We start from the raw sequence: 20,385 nt of genomic DNA on the forward strand, positions 1-20,385 counted from the left end.
GTGGCAACCTGGGGGGGGGGGGGAGCATTTCATGTAGCATTTTGTCATATTTTTAATGACAAACTGTTATAAGCTACTGAAATCCTTGCATCTGATTGGCTGAGCACAAATTTGTCCGACAAATTTATTGGACAAAATGCTTCATGGAATGCCCCCGTGGTGACAACTCGAGTCTCGCTGGTTGCAGAGCTGTCTCTGTGACGTCTCCTGGAGACTAGCATGGTCTCTGGGGAGATGTGAGAGAATTAGTATGTTAGATTTTTTGAAGGCTTTTTCTTGTCTCAAAGTGGTCTCAGACCCCGTTTAAAGTGGCGGGCCGGCCTTGGACTTGAATTTTTGTGCATTTACACCGCCTTGTCGAGCAGCGGCCTCAGAGAGAAATCCCCTTCCACATGTTTCCTTTTCGTTAATGTAGACTACATTACTCCAATGTTTGATTACAACATTTTAATCGTAAATATTGTAAAAATAAGGGTAAACAAATCAGATGAACATCCATAAAGATCTATTAATTCTTACCTGTCAAGAAGGAAATAATCTTAAAAGAATTAATGAGACAGCAGCCGGTTTTCTATACGCAGGTCCAAACTGCACAAAATGACACAACGGAAGTGAACGCAAAATGAAACCGAACCGGTGAAATTATGATATCACTGCAAATCATTTCAGAATTGCAAGAATTTAGTCTAATAGTTTTTAGCACTGTCATGGAGAAGCAGGACTCTCTTAAACTTTGAAATGTTTTCGATATGTACTACCAGCTTAAAGACAGTTGTAAGGCCATTAAAGACACCCAGTCGCGAGGATACATGGACATATTTCAGCCGCGGGCGGCAGCACGTAAACTCGCTTCCGAAGTTGCTACGAAGCGAAATGTGTGTGTGCGCAAGACATCCCTAAAGCAATGTATCGCGCTATAGTATCTCGATTGCTCGCGATCGCTTGCTGAGCGCGGGACAGTACGTTTTGTGTAATGTGAGTGATGTTCGCATGAGCTAGTAGCTAGCTAGCTGCGTATACTTCGTACGACTGCGCATTCTCTTCATCGCATCGTCGATCGTCGTCACTCGTCAACTATACTGTAATCATCAGATCAGATCAGATTAGTGAGTGCAGACCACATTATAATAGATAGGGTGGCCATCATGGACGATGACACATCGTCATGGGTAGCGGATATTACCGCCGAGTTGTCTATTCTGAACGCGGACGATTGGGTCGGAGACCCTGCCTGTATCATGTACTTGCCCTGGCGTGTGTACATAAATTCAGGACGGGGAAGCGACTGTGCCCGTGCAGGGCCAACGGCCAACGGCCACAGTTGCACTGCACATTTATGCAGTATTTTTGCACTCTTCATTGTTTTACTAACTAATATGAAGAAGGTGAGCGTTGTATCACCTGCCTGGAATATACTATATGTAAGAAGCAATGCCGAAACCCTTTCATTTGACTAGGTAAACTCACAGTTATAGTTCTGTCAGCTTAGCCTGGTGTGAATAATCTTTAAAAAAAAAGACACACACACACACAAAGTGAACATTAAAACTCATAGATAAGTTAAAGTACATGACAAATAAGATGTAATGCCTTCTTCAGACAGGAGCATAAAGAAATTATTGTCTATCTCCCTCTTACACAAACAAACAGAACAATATTGTCTCAACAATACAGTGTGAAGGATAACCATTATAAATAAACCTATCACAGGTATCAGTATTTGAGGTTATGTGTGAAAAATGCCCTACAAATTAATGAAAATCGCGGACAGTAGACCTTTGTCCATAGTCAACTCAGTGTAACATCGCAAAGCCATTGTAATGGGTTAGCTTTCTACCAAACACTGATTAAAATACCAATCAGAGGCGTACCTTTGATCAACAAATAAGGGATGTGCCACGGATACCAATTAATCGTACTTGATGAAGCTCATACCTGTACATATTAGCATGTTACAAACTGATAGGTTCATATTGCCCCTTGACCTATGACCAATATCTGTATTAGAATTAAAACAATGGATTCTTATGAACTGTTGTTCATCAACAACTTCCACACCAATCAACATCCCTATTAGACACTCCTATATGAAGATGTGAAGGTAAATAAAACTGTAACTTTCACGTACAAGGGTATTGTACGTACACTACTGTAACTCTGTAGTTACTACCACTGACCTGACACTGTCGGTGTAACCAAACTTTAACGAATTTCAACTGTAAAGGATCAATTTTTTTTTCTTCAGAATTTACATTTCAACATACTTGTAGAAATTCACATGAAAAGATGTACACTTCACTGGATCACTTGAATTTGGTTTCAAATTATTGGACCAAATGCATTGGAAGTTTGACTATAAATGCAACATAGATGCCTGAAACTTTTGCCAAGCTTATGAAAATTACAATCTTTATCAAAATTCCTTAACCAAACTTAAAATGTAGGGCCCCTAAATATGATGAATGAGGAGACTTTGCTATACAGTTAAATCAATGGGGACAAACAGTATTTGAATCGCAGCCATGAAATCTGGCTATGCAAATTTAACCTGGATTGTTGACGCTAGCTGCTCAGGAAAGTGACCTCTCTGTATCTATCTAGATTCTACATTTGCACATGAAATACTTTAAATTCTCAATACTGTGATGACAAAAAACTTACCACTACTTGCGATTCCCTGACTAATGACATTTGCTGCCTACTGCTGGGTCAGTTTTTAAGAAGCGATAAACTGACCCAGCAAATGTCATTTCGATTACGGCGTTATCATAATTTGACATAAATGAGAACTTAGAGAAGTTTTTCGCGGAATTATACATAGAAAAATAGGCCTAATTGTCGATGAAACGCAAAGGCCCTAGCAGTTAAAGATAGATTAGAAAAAGTCATTCCACTTCAATCATTGATTCATGTAATAGACTTCTAACGTTACTTACACATCATCTGGATCTGGATTCCTTGAAGTTGTTGACTTGGTCAGCTGGGGTTGCTTGATTGGCGTAAGCCGTGGCATTACAATTCCACCGTGCATGCCGTAACACGAATTTGCACATTCTAAATTCCTGCAAAACTGTTCATGCAACTCCAGCAAGTGGAAAGCAAATTTTTCATCGGCACGCTGACGCTGAAGCTTCCCCCTCTGCCACCGGTCTCTTACTTGTCCTAAGCAGGGAGGTGAGAGGAAACCTCCCTGTCCTAAGCATGCTAAGAACACGTCTCTCTGCGTTCTCCACTCGTCGATAGCGTCAAACAAGTAGATACGTTTTACTCGAGTTGGACGGCTGTTTTGATCTCCATTGTGAGGTTTCATTACTAAACCAAAGCCAAGGCTAATCCGAAACAGTACACGCATACCACACACATTATTGATATTGACATACCGGTACCGACGACTTTATACCAACTTTGTTATGTTCCGATCCGGCCCAACATACTGTAACACAGCTGACGCAGCAGACAATTGCCAATGAGATCAAAACAACCCGCCATATGGCCATGAGCATTGCAACTTGCTATACATGAAGTTTAGAGTTTTAATATTTCTTCATCAAAGCATATTTATAAATACCAAATATTAAACAACGTAATATATGAATGATTTAAAATATTGTTATATTATATTTTCAGACATTTTAAAATATTATTGCTTAGATTGCTGAAATTGGCACCATAGTGCAAATAAACAGAGACTGCAGCCAGATACGTACGTACGTACACCACACAGCTCTACTGTTGTGTCGCGACGGGGACCCGTAGGAGAGATTTTCATGCACATGGCTGTTGTGCGGTTTTGTGCGTGCACCCATTCGGCCCCATTCGGTAGGTATTCGGGCGTCCATGTTGAAATTACAGTGGACGGCTCGCACGGCTCTCGTGCCCCATCTGGTTTTCGCTGGTGCGCTGCGTAGCGTCGTGTTCGGCATTCGGTACGTACGGGAGTACAATAACGGGAGGAGCAGCTTGTCGTGCTTTTCTACTGAGCTGCGAATCGCCTGCGACGACCGATTGCCTTTAAATCATAAGTGTATTCAATTTATATGTGTGTGGTTTAGGCAAATAACACCTTTTTCATGCTGACATGTTACATTTTTAGAATGAGCGGATAACCTCCATATTTTTCTCAATATGAGCCTCGTGTACGTGAAGCTTATTCATAATGATTTAACTTCACTCGTATTTTGACAGTCAACATCAACACTGGTAATGCTACGCTTGAGTGAACATATGTGTTCCACTGATCGGTCCAAAAATCTATGCAGCTGTGACATGCAGAGTATCAATACGCCTCCTCGCTCGTATTATGATTTTTTTTTTTTTTTTGGTTTTGTCATTTCTGGTATCTTTTCATGCACTGATTGCTGGGGCAAATCATCCCCTATTGTCCAGTCAGTTAGCTCACTGATGAACCAAGAAAAGGCGTGAACTTTGCTCCACTAGCCAACACCAATGAAGTCATGCTTTAAAAAACAAATACCGCTTAAAAAAAGGTGTAAGTGACAGGTGGGATTTCAATGAGATGTAGAACTTGTTCTGGATGGCAAGCTGTGTGTACTGTGTGTGCAAGAATGCTGTAAGTGATGGTACAAAATCAAGTAGAAAAAAAAAAGGTCATAGCTTCAGCTAGAGGTTTCTTCCAACAGGAGGTCATGGACAGTGGCAATCATGGGATTTGAAGTAGATTAGCAGAATTGGTGGGTGAGCATAAGCCTGTTTAAAGGTTTTAAAGGTAAACCACAGTTTTGAGAAAGGCTCAAAATTAATCTTTCATCATTTGGAATTGGCTTGCAATCAAGAAAGGGTCTACCAAGAAATGTGTTGGGTTGACATGATTTGCTGGTGATAAAGGATAATGAGTTGTTATGGAGTATTTTTGAGATAAAAATGTAAGATACACGTACAATTGTGCTTTTAATCATAGGACTCAACTTTCATCCGTCAATGAATGATCTAGCACCCTTCCGTTCAGGAGTGGGTACGTAGAATGGTGTGTGATGATCAGTCGTGTCTCCGTGTTGGTATATGTATTTCCAAGAAAGCTGCATGCGATTCACTCTTGCGCTGAAGAGTGATCGATGCTACTATGGTCTGATTTGTAATTGATTATGAAACATTATGTAGCAATCACAATCACATGTACTCTGAGATTGCAATACATACAAATGTTTGCCATACCTATTTGGCTATAAATATTTGGCATTTATTTTTTGTCATTACCCAAACATTGCTACAATATGCATACTTGTGTCCATTTTAGAGCTGAAGTTGACAGTTTCTGCAGGCATATGGAAACTACGATTTTACCTTTTAAGTATTGCATTCCTGAACCAATATGAAGGGCCAGCACGGTTCTATATGGTTCAGGCTTGCTGATGCAATCCCAGCTCCAGTACGATACAGAGAGTCTGTCGTATTCTGCAAAGGGAGAATTGTTGCCGGGGGCAACCAATACTTTGGCTGGGGTCTCCTGCATTGTAAAGGGGTTGGGGGGGGGGGGGGGGGAGATTGGAAGGGGTTTCTCTATGCGTGGTCTGATTACAGTTCTGTGTGCACAACTGTGTTATTTCATGCATGTGTGATGAGCTTGTAGGAAAAAAAATGAAACCTGCTTACCCTGGTACTATCGTGACATGCACAGTATACATTGTACTTCACATACATTGTACAGCACATACCTTGCCCTGTACATTGCATGCATGCATGCCCAGACACATACACTCATGTACTTTTCAGCAATAGTATGGTGAGCTAGCTGTTATCTTTTTGTATACAAGTTGTTGTTGTAGTAGCAAGTGTATCTAAATGCAGCTTTTCTTTTGTGGTATAAAGGAAGGAGAACACATTTTACTGTGACACTATTGAAGGTAGTTTTTTTTTTTTTTTTTTTAAATATAAATTTGCATGCTGAATGTTTAGGCCTGCCTGTACTTTTTTGCAGACGACATTTGAGAACTCATCTCTGTGTAACCGTATACTCTGATAGTACAGTGAAACGGAAATGCTATGGATCGATGTTGTGTGTATGATTGATCTGTCCAAGTTTATGATCATACACAGTAAAACTGGCAAGAAAGACCCTTTCACAAACAAAATATTCTCTACCTGAGTACAACAGTGATTATCAGTGTATAGGAGGGCAGAGATTTATACATAAATGATAAATCGTAGGTCTTGCAATTTACTATTGACTGACACATGTATGGTAGCTACTCGATAGCACAATATTGTAGAGGATTTAAACTAAAGTCTAGTAGCCCTTTCTGTGCCAGGAACTTGGGATATGTACAATTGTATGGGCTTTTCAGTGCCAATCGGTACCCAAAGCACACAATTGATCTATACCCATCTGCTTTTCAAATGTAATGAATGACAAACTGCCCTGAAGGTATTCATCAGTCAAACTAGGGCAGGAGGGCAGGGTTCAGAGAGCTGCTGGGTTAAAACTCTCAGAATCGACTGTAGGCCCATGGAAAAAAATGTGATTCGAATCTCGATTCAAATTGCACATTCCCCCCCCCCCCCTTCTTTTTTTGCTCTTCTTCACATGTACATCCATGGCAAAAAAAAAAAAGAAAAAAAGAAAGAAAGAAAAAAGTTGTGATCCAAATCGCTGTATGAATGGACCGGATGGCCCTTTCAGCCAGATGTTTACACAATTGTTATTCGTTAAACAATTCTTATTTTTTCCTTTCATTTGGAAATACTCAACCCAGCTATAACTTTTATTATATTTTGGATCAAAAATTTATCCTCTGGTGATTGGTTGAAAGAGCTTCACGTGATTATAGGTATTTTCAGCTATGTCAGAAATGTTACACTCCATAAAGTACTATTTGCAAAATGATGTCACTTCTATGACGACATTTTTGCAAATACATGTAGTATACTATTTGCAAAATGATGTCTCAAAGCAATTCTGAAATTGTGTGCAGCTTTGTATCCGTCACTCTGTGAAATGTAACATTTTTAAACAAACAATTGTGACATCACAAAGCAATTTTGACATTGCGCACTGCTTGTACCGCCACTCTGTGAAATGTATCAATTTCTAACAAGACTGTTGTGACGTCATAAAAACAATTATAACATTGTGCATTGCTTCGCACCGCGCGTCGCGCTTGTCAAATGTAACATTTTTAACAAACATCACAAAGCAGTTCTGACATCGGGCACTGGTTACTAATACCCCTTTCAGGTAATCGTGGATGCGGATAATAGGAGCAATAAGTCGTAAAATTTGATTACATGAACCGGAGAGGAGTAAAAAAGTGCGCATTATTTTGATGCTGCTATTATGCGCATTATTGCAGCATGAGGAGTTGATCGAGAATACATGAACGCGTTTTACGACTTATGCGCACTAACATTCCACAGTTCGGTCAAAGGTCACTCGATTTCCCGCACAACCGCTGATTGCTGAGCTTGAGCGAGAGCTGTGCCAACACACGTGAGTATATATCACCGGAAACATTACGTCATTATAGAGTCATGCGCAGTAACCATGACAAATACTCCCGTCTTTCGCACCGTTATATGAACGGGCGCTCGTAAAAGTAGTGCGCACTTCATGGGATATATGAACACGATTTTGATTATTTCATCCGCATTATTTGGATGCGGATAATTGAACCGTGATTACCTGAAAGGGGTATAAGTATGCTGCATCTTTCTTATGGTTGCCAACGTACATGTAGGACCCCTTCACAAGATCGCATCCACTATCTCTCGCTTTGCATTTCCGCCATTTTCCTTTCTTTGTTTGAATTTTTGATCCAAAATTTTAAACAAATATACTTTTGCTAATTTCAAGTTTCTTGTTTAAACTATAGGCCTCAAAAAAAAAAAAAACCTACTCTACTATTCACTTCGGGGCTGCGCCCCTTAGTGAATGGTTCTTTTGGAGTCACCTCTGCCCATCGTTTTAACAAGAAACTCTCAAGGCAAAGTATATTTGTATACTATCTGGGTTATATGATTCATGGAGCTCTGTTGTTCTGAGAGTCACACTCAGTATTTCTTAAAATCATTGGTGCATATTAAACAACATTTGATGCATATTTACCTATATGTAAAGTTCCCCCCCCCCATACTATTTATACCCCCGCCAAACGAAGTTTGAAGGGGGTATATAGGAATCAGCGGACGGTCGGGCGGTCGGGCGGTCGGGCGGTCGGGCGGTCGGGCGGTCGGGCGGTCGGTCGGGCGGTCGGTCGGGCGGTCGGTCGGGCGGTCGGTCCGTTGCAAATCTTGCGTCGCGAACTACTTCCTCAGTTTTCAGCCGATTCCCATAAAACTTGGCACAGATGTGTGCCTTGGGTTGTAGATGTGCAAGACGTATTTTTTGACAGTACCCAAAAGTACGTTGCCATGGTAACCGCATATTATGGGCAAAAATGGGTACAAATCTTGCGTCGCGAACTCCTCCCACAGTTTTTGATCAATTTTTATGAAATTAGGTACAGATGTTCATCTGAATATGTTAATGTGCAAGACACATATTTCCGCAGTGGCAAAAAGTGCGTTGCCATGGTAACGGCATGTTAGTGGTAAAATATAGGGCAAAATGCTTCATGGCAAAACTGCTTCATCAGTGTTCTTCCAATTCTCATGGAATTCATATTGAATGTTTGTCTTAGGATATAGGTCAGCATGACACATTTCTTGACAGTGACAAAAAGTATGTTGCCATGGTAACAGCTCACATATTATGAGCCAAAATGATGGAAAATTTTGTGTTGCAAACTACTTCCTCAGTTTTTGCCCAATTTCCATGAAACTTGATACAGATGTGTGCCTTTGGTTGTAGATGTGCAAGACGCATTTTTCGACTGTACCCGAAAGTACGTTGCCATGGTAACGGCATATTAATGGCAGAAGATCAAGGAAAGATCTTGCGGATTTAACTACTTCCTCAGTTTTTTGACCAAAGCTTATGAAATGTTGTTTGGCGGGGGTATAACCAGTCGCTGTAGCGACATTTCTAGTTTTTTTCTGCCATGAATTGTGTGGAGGCATCAGGAAAAAATGTATTGACAGAAGCACAGTTCAGCTCTAGTTAGCATATAGGACCACGCTTACCGTGACATCTTTATATGACGTTACAAATGGTGATGTTTGACTTATTTATACGCACTGCAGTAAAAGCTTTTTATGCACAAGAAAATTACAAGTTTTAGCCATGGTAATGGACGTTTGCAATCCAGTATAAAGCATCTGACTTTACGATAGCTCGGTAAGCCAGCTGCACATTGTGCATGTGACATTTATGTAGCTATGAACTGAAGTCACATGGCAAAAGTGTGCATTTTTTTTCTTCTTTTTCTGGTCAAGGTTCTCATCACAACTTTTTATAAGAAACTTCACACTTATGGTTTGAATAGTCACACTGTGGTAGGCAATATCTCTGGTGAGTACCTCTGGTGGTTTTTGGCATGAATGCTTAGCAAGTTGCACCGCAATGTGATTTTTTTTTTTTTTTTTACTTATAGTGTCAATATAGCCCTATTGTTGTATGAGGACCATTTGATGATCTTTGTAATAGATGACAGGAGAGATATTAAAGGCAAAATGTGGTGGGGTGGGTTGAAGGATGAAGGGAGGCCTAGTTATGGTTTACATTGTCTTGACGTGCTTCGTGCAATGACGTGCCGACCATACATTATTAACTCCCTCGTTTCTGTGAAAGACATCGTATGAGCTTGGCAGTGGTGGGCTGCATTTTCCATCTCAATAAGTCGGTGCATGCTTGTCACACCCGACTACACGATGATAAAGACCTTGTTATGATCATTGTGACAGGGCACCGCCAAGAGCTTAACCCTTGAGATTCTAACAATGGCAAGGGAGGAAGCAACACACAGGCGGGTGCTTTGAAGTCCTAAGTACCTGCGTGCCTGGCGCCGGCAGAACTCCGTTGGGCAATTGAAATATTAAATGACAACTGCCTTTTCGATGTCAGCCTGCGTGATTGGGTGAGAAGGAAAATCATTTTTTGACAAGGGCCCGATGAAACAGCCAAATTTCTTCTATTCTTGGTGTTTTCTTGTAATTGTAATGCTATGCAGAAAACTTTAACTCTTGCTGAAAGACAGAGCTTCGTGTTTTCTTTGCCTTTTTTGTTGTGTACTCAATCAGGTAACAAAAATGTTCCAAGGACATGTATACGTTAAACCGTGCTTTAATGTAACAACTTTGAAGAAAGACATTTCCTATTTTCCAAAATTACAAAATACCATTGTAAATTTAACTGCCAATCTTCAGAAAGTAAGACGTAGAAAAAAAAAATCTGTGTGTTTTATGTGAAGATGAAGATGTACCTTTCGGTAATCCATCATGTCTTGTGATTGTCGCAAAATGAAGTCCAAGGTTCATTTAGGCTACAATTTGTACATGTAGAGTCTGTAGTACTTGGTCCAACTACAATGCGGGGCACAACAAAACATATTCACATTCAGGCAAAGGCACAATAACTGTTCTTTGAATAGGCAAGTTTCCATGTGTATTATTTGCTTGACAGTGAGTTTTAGTTGCCATAGGCAAATTCGTTTGTAGCATCTAGCAATGCATAAATTGGTGCAGTACATGCTGCCACAATCACCCCCATAACCTAGTATCCTGAAATTTATGTACGTGAAGTGATTCAGCCAAATACTTTGTCTTCGCAGATGTTCAGGTCACGATAACCACTTTGCTTCCGACTCGATGAGACAAAATATTTATGAGGCCAGCCATGATGTTTTACAGTTATTTTCTTAATTAAGTCAGGCTCTCTTGAAATATTCTATCCAGCTTCTTATCAAAGTATATCAGGGAACTGTGTCTGTCTGACAAATATGAACAATTATTCTTGTGTTTGAGACATGAATTTATAATTGATTCATGGTGAAATTAAATAACAGTTTTATTTCACTCTCAAATATTTTGTGTCCACTTTCATGTGTACATTGGTCAGAAAACCTTGTGACCAATAAAGTGTCCGATATGAAAAATTACGGATTATCTTTTTTTAAAAAATTTTTCTCAGCCAGTTTAAAGAGATGGCTTAATGTAAACTGTGGTACACAATATTCTGAGTCAGTTGCTGTCTCTGTATGTAAAGGAGAAGAGATTGAAATCAGCTCTGACGAATATATTCCCATGCCTTGTGGATGAGGACTATGGCCTTTAAAAGAAAGCAGAAAACTCTCGACTTAGCTTTTGTCTAGATATGTTTTTTGTTTTTTTTTTCTGTACTGTGCCTCGGATGGCCTGACATCCTCCTCTGAAGTGGTTTCTTTCTCTTCCCGGGAAATTGCGGAGCTTTTGAGTGCGCACATTTTTTGTTTACCTAGCCAGACACACAAACTACTTTCCGCATCTGCCTCTTTTCCAACCGTAATGGAAAAATGACAACGTGATACATTAGCGGCTTCCATTGTAGTCAAGTGATTTTTTTTTTTTTTTTTTTTTAAAGTGCCCCCTCGATGCGGCAGTGCTACATCTGGAAATGTCATTTGTTGGATAGGACTGTTCATGGAATGTATGTTAACGTCATGTTTGCTTTGCCTAACGTGTTTGTAATTTGTTTGTAATTCATATCTGTTTCGCCTCGTTTTTTTCGCTTCTGTTGAGCAAACGCTGGAGCAATCCAATTTTCAAATCTGCAAGAGTTATGAGATGTTCATTGCGAGCGCTCGCTCGAGTGACAAATAGGGCATAAACAGGGAGATCGAAGCAAACATTTACAGGTTGGCGCAATTTAGAGCTTGTGACAAGTAGCCGGTCATTATGTATTCCATCAAGCAAAGATATGAAACACTTTAGTCCCTGCCGGCACGCAATGATTATTGCATGTTTACATCTTTGAACACTTCCCCCCTCCCTGATCACCCCGTGTGTAATAAGGACATTACAACTGCTGTCTTGTGTGCACATACAAATTTGATGAAAATTGCCCCCTTGATTTATGGCCAATCTCTTTTTGAGACATCTAGTCAATCGTAAATATGGGCATTTTGAAATATATATCTTGATGATAAAGTTCGTGACTGGAAAACAATCAGGGTAAGTGACTGAATGCAGCATGTGGATATTTCCATGTGTACTTCCGAGTGTATAATATACAATGTGTAATACAACATGTATATTGTGAAATGATTTGAAAAACTGGTTATTGTGAAGCTGTCAGTAGGTACACAGTCAGTGTCTCTCATACTCTGTCATTCTTAAATTTCTGTGATCACTGCCATTATACCACTTACTGGGGCATTTAAAACAAATTTGTACTGGGTGTAATACAATAAGAATATATATACATGAGAACAAAGAAATAACATTTGGCAAAAGTTTCTATAACCAAATAGGATTTTAAATCTCCCTGTTAGGGCAATAATGTAGGCTTATAGGACCTATATTTTGCAAGGTTTTTATTTTTGCCAACTTTGGATGTCAGATGCTAGGTTTTGAATTTAAAGGGATGGTACAGTATTGGTGGAGATGAGAATTGGGCTTTTAACTTTTTGCGAGATACCAAGAAAACACTTATGATATAGTACAGAGCATACCATTTTAAAAGGAATTCAAAGTTTATTTGATGAAAATTGGGTTTGGAATGACTGAAACATCCAAAAACAAAGTAAAACAAAGCGATCATAATAAAGTGTGGGTCCCACACTTTATCAGAATCACTCTTTTTTGGGATATTTCAGCCATTTCAAAACCAAGTTTTATCAAAAAAACGTTGAATTCCTCATAGAATTACATGCTCTTTCATATTTCATAAGAGGTTTCTCATTATCTCACAAAAAAAAATGTTAGAAACCTGAAATTAGGTCTCAACCAAAACTGTTTAACAACACATGAAAATATTAACTGTGATCCTGACCTAAATGCATCGGGCATGCATACATTTCTTCATTCACTACTAAACTCAATGATCAGGAATTCAACGTCCTGATTCGTAAAAAAGTTAGACTTGCTATTCGAAATATATGGCGCATACAGTACTTTACTCTGTGTTTTCTGTTTCAGATGAATAAATGAAAATAGAAATCAATGATTCTGGGTCTCACTGCCAAACAAAAAATTTCCCGTGTGTGCCATCAAGTACAAATGTAATTGCTCCATGGAGTATAAAGCATGTGTGAGCTGAAAAGCTTCGTGACTAATGGAAAATAAACATTTGCCGCTGAATAAAAGATACGGCTGTGAATATTAACCTGGGGCTCATAAGCTATTGCGTCTTCAATGTCTCCAGTGAAAACAAGAAAATGACAGCAATGATCAGACTTGTATATCTATGCCTTTGACTGGACCCCCTGAACATTTTGGCCATGCTGTGTCTATGGCTGTGCAACGGAAGGATAGATCTCAATATTCATGGAACAAAAATAGCTTGTGAACTATTTACCCTTCCCAGTGGCAGAGTTCAATCTCGCCTGCTTCCTCTTCATGCATTCAGTTGTAAGAGATGAGCTGTGTCGCTGAATTTCAGACAGCAGGTCTGGAAATATTCTAAACAGATATATTCGGTTTCCTTTTTTTTTTTCTTGAATATATTTTTACAACAGACCACTCAAAAAAGTTTAGAATGCTCATGTGTTTTTTCAAAATCATATGTTTTGATTTTTTGGATAAAAACTATGTATCTCTTCTTTGTCTCTCAACCTTGATGTATTTGTGTATTAATACATGTATGTATACATACATATGTACATAAAAGATATCATTTTGTCCCTGGGAGAATGATGCAAATGCACGTATAAGGCAGGTGTTATACACATGGGCCTTGCCAGCGTTCGCATCATTCTCCCAGGCACACCTTCCTTGAATCGCGTGCGTTCGCGTCGTTCTCCTGGGTGTACCTTCCTTGAATCGCATGCCTTCGCGCCATTCTCCCGGGCACACAATGATATGAATGTACCTGCTGTAACTGTGTTTGGTATTAAGTAAGACTTTGCATTGGTTTCATTTCAATTTAGGTAATCTGTATTCCCTATTCAGAAAATGTATGATTTTTCATTTGTATCGAAACAAGCCCGTGTTTATGCTTCCCCTTTTCGGGCCAGAATCAGCGTTTTGAAACGTGATTAGTGCAAAACGCTGTTGCGTTCGTGCTCACTTCGATAGAAATGCTGATTCAAAACGCCGATCCAAAACGCACAAAAAGGTGCGTTTACGATCAGCATTTCTGACTAATCACGTTTGATGGGGAAGCATAAACGCAACAGCGTTTCTAAACGCATTTAGAGTGACGTCATCTGAACGCCTTTCTGGTTCACGTGAAAAAGCGCGCACCCGGCCAGCCAGCTACCCTGGCCTGTGCAATTTTCCTATGTACTGTGTATACGCATGTCTTTCCCAGCTGCTCTCCCAGGCCAGGCCACCAATCGCAGCGCGCGCCCCAATTTGACCTGCCTCTGCTGAGGTCAGCGAAGCAATCGCAAACGCTCTTTCCAAGGCTCGAAGAAAGTGAGCATAAACAGTGCTCCCATGAACGGCGTTTTGAATCAGCGTTTCAAAACGCTGATTCTGCCTTTGCAAGTCTGCCCAAACCCTGTAAAGAATGGCGTCTTAGGCAGGTTGTGTGCAGGACTGTTTAGATAGCCCCATCATGACAGACCCATGTTTGATATGATATTTTTGTGGCTTCCTTGAGTCAGTAGGTATAAAGAACAGAGAAAAGATGAGATTCCAAGGTCAGATGGAGTGAGGTTCTTGTGAGGGGATTTGGCCTGCAGGGTGACAGGATTGCTATAATTTGTCACACTCCATCATCCCCCATGTGCCACCTACCCAAAAAGGGAGACCCATGACCCTCTCCGCTCACAGGTTTTTCTACGTACCCTGTCAGCTTGGGTGGATAAAGGAGAAAGGGCAACCCATATCCAGGAGTGACAGACAAGGGTTATCTGGTTTAGAGAGGATGCCAGCCTCGGTTGAAAGGAGGATGAGGAGGAGGAGGAGGAGGAGGAGGAGGAGGAGGAGGAGGAGGAGGAGGAGGAGGAGGAGGAGGAGAGGAGGAGGAGAAGGAGGAGGAGAAGGAGGAGGAGGAGGAGGAGGAGGAGGAGGAGGAGGAGGAGGAGGAGGAGGAGGAGGAGAAGAAGAGAGAAGAGGCGGAGAAGAGATGTAGAACACAGTATGTTTGTGTGTGTGTGTGTGTGTGCATGTGTTCATAAATGTGTGTATGTGTGTATGAGACAGAGAGAGAGAGAGAGAGGGAGAAAGTATATATGTCTATGAGAGGTAGATAGAAAAAAGAAGAAAGGATAGAAAGAGAAAGAAATAGAGAATGTATATAAGAGTTAGAAAGAGAAAAACAAACAAACAAACAAACAAATAAAGAAACAAACATACTGTGTGTTTTTGTATGTGCCTGCTCATGGAATACAATGTAGGTGTGTGGGTGTTTGTAGCGTTATGTTTATGATTTCAGTGTCTCTATGTTTCCATGTGAAAATGACAATACAAGAACCAGGAGGAAAGTAAAAAGAGTACAAAGAAATTTACGGAAAGGGGGGGGGGAGAAAAAAAAGGGACAGATTATTGAAGAAAGATTAATTTTAGTCATGTTAATGTAGGAATAGAGAAAGGTAGAGTAAGAAATAAAAAAAAAACATGAACAGTTTGACCTTGATATAGAGAAGTCAATAGCATGGGACAATGAATTACTGAAGCACCAAAATTTCTCCCCCCCCAAAAAAAAAGGGTGAAAAGAAAATATGTTTTTGTGTTAATGGGGGGGGGGGGGGGTATACCATGGAGTATGAGAGAATGTAGAGTCAGAGGAGATTGGAGGATGCAGTGTGTCAGATGAGATGCACTCTTTGAGATGAGGAGGAATCAAAAAAGGTTGGGGCCATCATCCTCAGATACTGTACATGGGATTCATTTCTCAAGAATCCGTCTGTGTAATTCCAAAATATCCATTTTGACGGATACTATGTTGCATTATCACAGACAGTCTCATGAGAAGAACTTGGAGTTGTATAGCAGCTGTCAGAATGCAAACCCATTTAGTTTTGTGACACATTCTTTTCAAAAGTCGAGAGCATCTTGCATGTTTGATATAGCGGAATTTAAAATAAAATTCCCAATTTTTTTCTGAAATATATTTGTTTTGTATTCCCGTGAATATTAGTGTAGAATGTCGCTTTATAGCATCATATGTACATAGATAAAGCTATATCTATATTTTTGTGGCAAATATTGATGCTAACCTTTACACTCATATGCAGTGCATCATCTTTGAAAGCAAGAAGGGCTTAAATCTTTCCATGGACTTGTAGCTGCAATACTGCCTTTCTGGAACTCAACTGTGGTTAATCATACCATCACATTTGCACACTGATTTGTATTTTCATCAGAGTCCTAATATAGAGGTGTACAAGTCAAGGGTATTATGGATGTCTTTTTGTTGTTGCTCCTTGTCGATGAATGCAGTCATGTGACCAGACCTCCCTCTGCTTTCACTATCGGTAGCCACAGCGGTGGGGCAGCAGTGGCCAACGGCTACTGACATGGCGTGCACATCATCCCTCACACTTGGAGAGCTCTGTTGACATTTACGTGTACGACTGATGCCTTTCAGGGTCAAATCGGCATGGCATTGTTGCTCTTGAATCGGAGAAATTATATCATGCGGTCGTGCAGTCGTCAATACCAGTCGCGCAACTCGTGCCTTTGAGATGGAATGTTTGACAGGCAAAGAAAAAATCCATCAGTGGAAGGGGGAGGGGAATTTTCAGAAATGACTCGTGTATTCCAACTGTCATCCCTATGGAAACCATCTTTCTGTTTTGTGTTGTATGCATGCATATTTAATTTTGTTATCACATTAAGCAATGTGTGGAATCTGTTTAGTTGCTCTAACTAATTCTATTTGTTAGAGAGATTGTAAAGAGCTGCTAGCTATTACCGTGGTTTTGAAATAAGAAAATATGTTTTTAAGATGAAATGCATCACAATTTTGTTTTCTTTTAATCTTAACAAGTCGGCATCCCTGTATGTAGCTACATCTCTTCCAAATTACGTCCCTAAAAGTATGTCTGCTCCAGTCCGTTATAATTTTATAATCAGAGTAACTCTCTGTGATGATTTTGAGTTGCCTTTATGATACTCTGGTGGGAATGTGCAGGGAGGTGTGTGTAATTTTGTATGGTACAAAGACACGTACACCTTGTGTATACGTCTTGGTCTGAAAGTGCATATGACTGAGGGGGGAACCTACAATTTGATCGTGATGTAACCGAACAGACCTACATTTCCTGTCAAAGACGAACAAGGTACAGCTGGACAATTACGAGCTATGGCAGTGGAAATGATAGAGTATTGATTGAATTAGGTTTATGCTGTGTAGAGATGGGTTTGTGATGATTTGATTACTGGCAGACTTTCATCTACAAGGCACAAATGTCCTCTCCAACATGGAATTTGGAATTTGATTTGTAGACATCAGTTTCAACTGTGTGTGCACTTTTATGATTTGAGCAAGTTAAGAGGTTTTTCTGTCCATCAATGTATTAGGCATCCTCGGGATAGTTAATAGATTTGAGGGTGCAGGTGTGACCTTTAGAATGCAGGTACCAGTGAAAGATTCTCATGGAAGTTAAAGTAAAATGCGTTACTGGTATATGAATTAGATATTGAATGTATCACACATCAGGTAATGGCAGTAACTTCTGAGAGTTTTGTTAAAGAGCCTGTTTGCATCATCTTTCTATCTTTTTGTTTCATTTTTTTACGTGAAGTTGTGCTCATAGTCGTCATTATGATTGTCATTATTTCTCATCCTCATCAAGGTCATCCTCCACATCATCATCCTCAAACTCATCATCATCTTTATCCTCATCTTCATCATTATCTTTACCCACATCGTCATGCATATCATCATTATCATTATCTTCATCTTCATCCTTATCCTAATCCTCATCCTCATCCTCATCTTTATCCTCATCCCTATTCTCATTTTCATCATCATCCTCATCCTCAATCCTTATCACTGTCCTGAAACTCATCTTTATCCTCCTCATCATAATTTTTATCCTCATCTTCATCATCATCCTTATCCTAATCCTTATTTTCATCTTCATCCTCATCCTTATCCTTATCACTGTCCTCAAATTCATCCTTATCCTAATCCTCATCTTTATCCTTACCCTAGTCCTCATCTTCATCATTATCCTTATCTTCATCATCATCCTTACCCTCATCCTTTATTTTCATCTCCATCCTCATCCTCATCCTTATCCTTATCACTGTCCTCAAACTCTTCCTTGTCCTCTTCCTCATCATTTTTATCCTCATCTTCATCCTAATTTAATGCTCATATTCATTCTTGTCATCATTCTCAATATCCTCAAACTCATTGTCATTCTTGACTTCATCTTCATCCTCACCATCATCCTTATCCTCATCATTACCATCATCCTCATCTTCATCATTATTGTCATCCTCATTCCCATCATTGCTACATGCCTATTGTTTGTGTACTTCAGTTCTTTTTTCATCTTATGGTTGTGTTATCCCTGCTGTCTATCATGGAGATTTCAAGTTTGATGTGGTCTTCAAACTATTCAAGCTTCCTAATATTTATGAGTCCAGATTTATATTTGTTTTTCAGTTTCATTCGTTCAGACTTTCATTTTCTAGTCCAGACAAAACTTATGCATTTTGTATTCAGAACACCAGTTCAAGTAGAAGTGACTAATTGTGTTGATACAATCACACCTTCGTTAGTGACCACCTATCTGTAAAATACCATCTGTTCATTAATGCCATTGAATTTCATTGCTTCAGAGCAGTTCTGATTAACAGGTGTGGAAAGACAGCTTTTTATACCTCTCTTTGGTTGGCTTTGTAAACACATTTAATATTGTATTAAATGTCATTGCTATTAAATCATTGTTTGATATCGTAATGCTTTGTGCAGTCAGGTATTCTTGTCAAAACTGGGCTTTCATGGTTGACGAGGTGTTAATGTTCAGACCACCGTTTCTGCACACGAGGCAGTGTGCACGGTCTGACGCAAAGTTCATTCAGCTGGAAATGTCTGCAAAATGCTACACTATATACCTGACGGCTGGCCTTGCTCGCTAATCAGTCTGTAATAGCAGTCCCCAGTGGCAGGCCAGTGTGATGGTTAATGAAGGCCTTCGCCCACCCTGCGTGACAAAGGACCGGCCCAGGGTAATTCGCACTCACCCTTACCAGCGCAAAACGGTGGTCCATTACATTTTCAATCAATACTCTGGCATCTACTTAACCCTGACTACGCCCCTGCTTCCGCTGGGAGATGGGACAAATGGGAGACCCGTGAAAGATGACCTCCCGATATAGCTCTTCAAAGTGTGGGATGTAATTACGACGGTGGAGACACATTCTCTATCTCTTTTGCGACGAGGTGGCAGCAGAATGATTTATTAGTGTGTATTAAACACCTACATTTGTGTCACCTTCTATGACACCGCAGAAAATTAAAAACCAACCCATGCATCCTTCGCTAACAGTCAGTTATTCTGCAAGCTGTGTGTCTTTTTTTTTAAAGAAGCTGTTACGTGCATGAAAATGAGGAAGGCTCTTTTTCACTTTGCAAGTAGATGCTAATGGAGATTTTCTGTTCAACATTACAGATATTCAAGAACTGGTGTTCATGCTGATGGTATCGTTTCCATGACGATATATGATGTGAGGAGCCAAGTATACCACACCCTCTGTCTCCACAGTCTGCTTCTACCATCCCCAGCCGACGTGTGCATGTAAGTTATTACATACGCTGGAGTTCATTTTCTCATTCTTTCATCTCCTTGATGATGTAAAAATGTATGAAATAATGACAATTTACATGTAACAGCTTGATTGTGAAAAGAATAAAGCTTTCATTCATATTTAGCCATTACTGTGTCTACCATATGTGAGATCCAAGTTTAATGACTGGAGTGGGAATGTAAAGCTGTTGGCTCTTTTGTAGTAGTGTTTCATGCATTTTTGTTTTTTCTTTTCTTGCGAGATTTTGAATTCATGTCTTTAATTGGATGGATGAATTTTGGAGCTGCATTTTAAGGCCCGGTCACACTGCCCAAAAGTCGCGTAAACACATGAATCAATTAAGAAATTCGAGCCTTACGCGATACATGCGCGATTTGCGCATTTCATGAGTTTGTCTGATGTGGAACCTTCGTAGTTGTCCGCCGATGTGCGGCGGATCGGCACTTTATGCGATTCCAGGTTTTGAGCCGCTAAAAACTCGGCTTCGCGTAAAAGTTTACTCAGTATTGCACTGTTTTACGTAATTTTTGCGTAGTTTGTGTAGTTCTTACGCGAACAATGCACGAAATATACGTGGAATATCAGTGATGGTTCGCGAAAATGTTGCCGCTATCGTGTTCATGCGCGATTCATACGCGATTCATA

General features: G+C 40.0%; 1 protein-coding gene across 1 annotated transcript in view; it reads left to right on the forward strand.

The window, feature by feature from the left end:
- LOC139721165 (uncharacterized) overlaps positions 1-20,385 on the forward strand; it is a 92,838-nt gene that overhangs the window by 57,679 nt on the left and 14,774 nt on the right. Inside the window, exon 3 of the mRNA XM_071632493.1 lies at positions 19,605-19,730. The gene's annotated coding sequence lies outside the window, so the exon portion shown is untranslated. The remainder of the gene's footprint in view (positions 1-19,604; positions 19,731-20,385) is intronic.

Source organism: Diadema antillarum, unplaced genomic scaffold, assembly GCF_040938485.1.
Source record: "Diadema antillarum isolate AM-2024a unplaced genomic scaffold, OU_Dant_1.0 scf00000139, whole genome shotgun sequence".
NCBI classification, from domain to species: Eukaryota; Metazoa; Echinodermata; class Echinoidea; order Diadematoida; family Diadematidae; genus Diadema; species Diadema antillarum.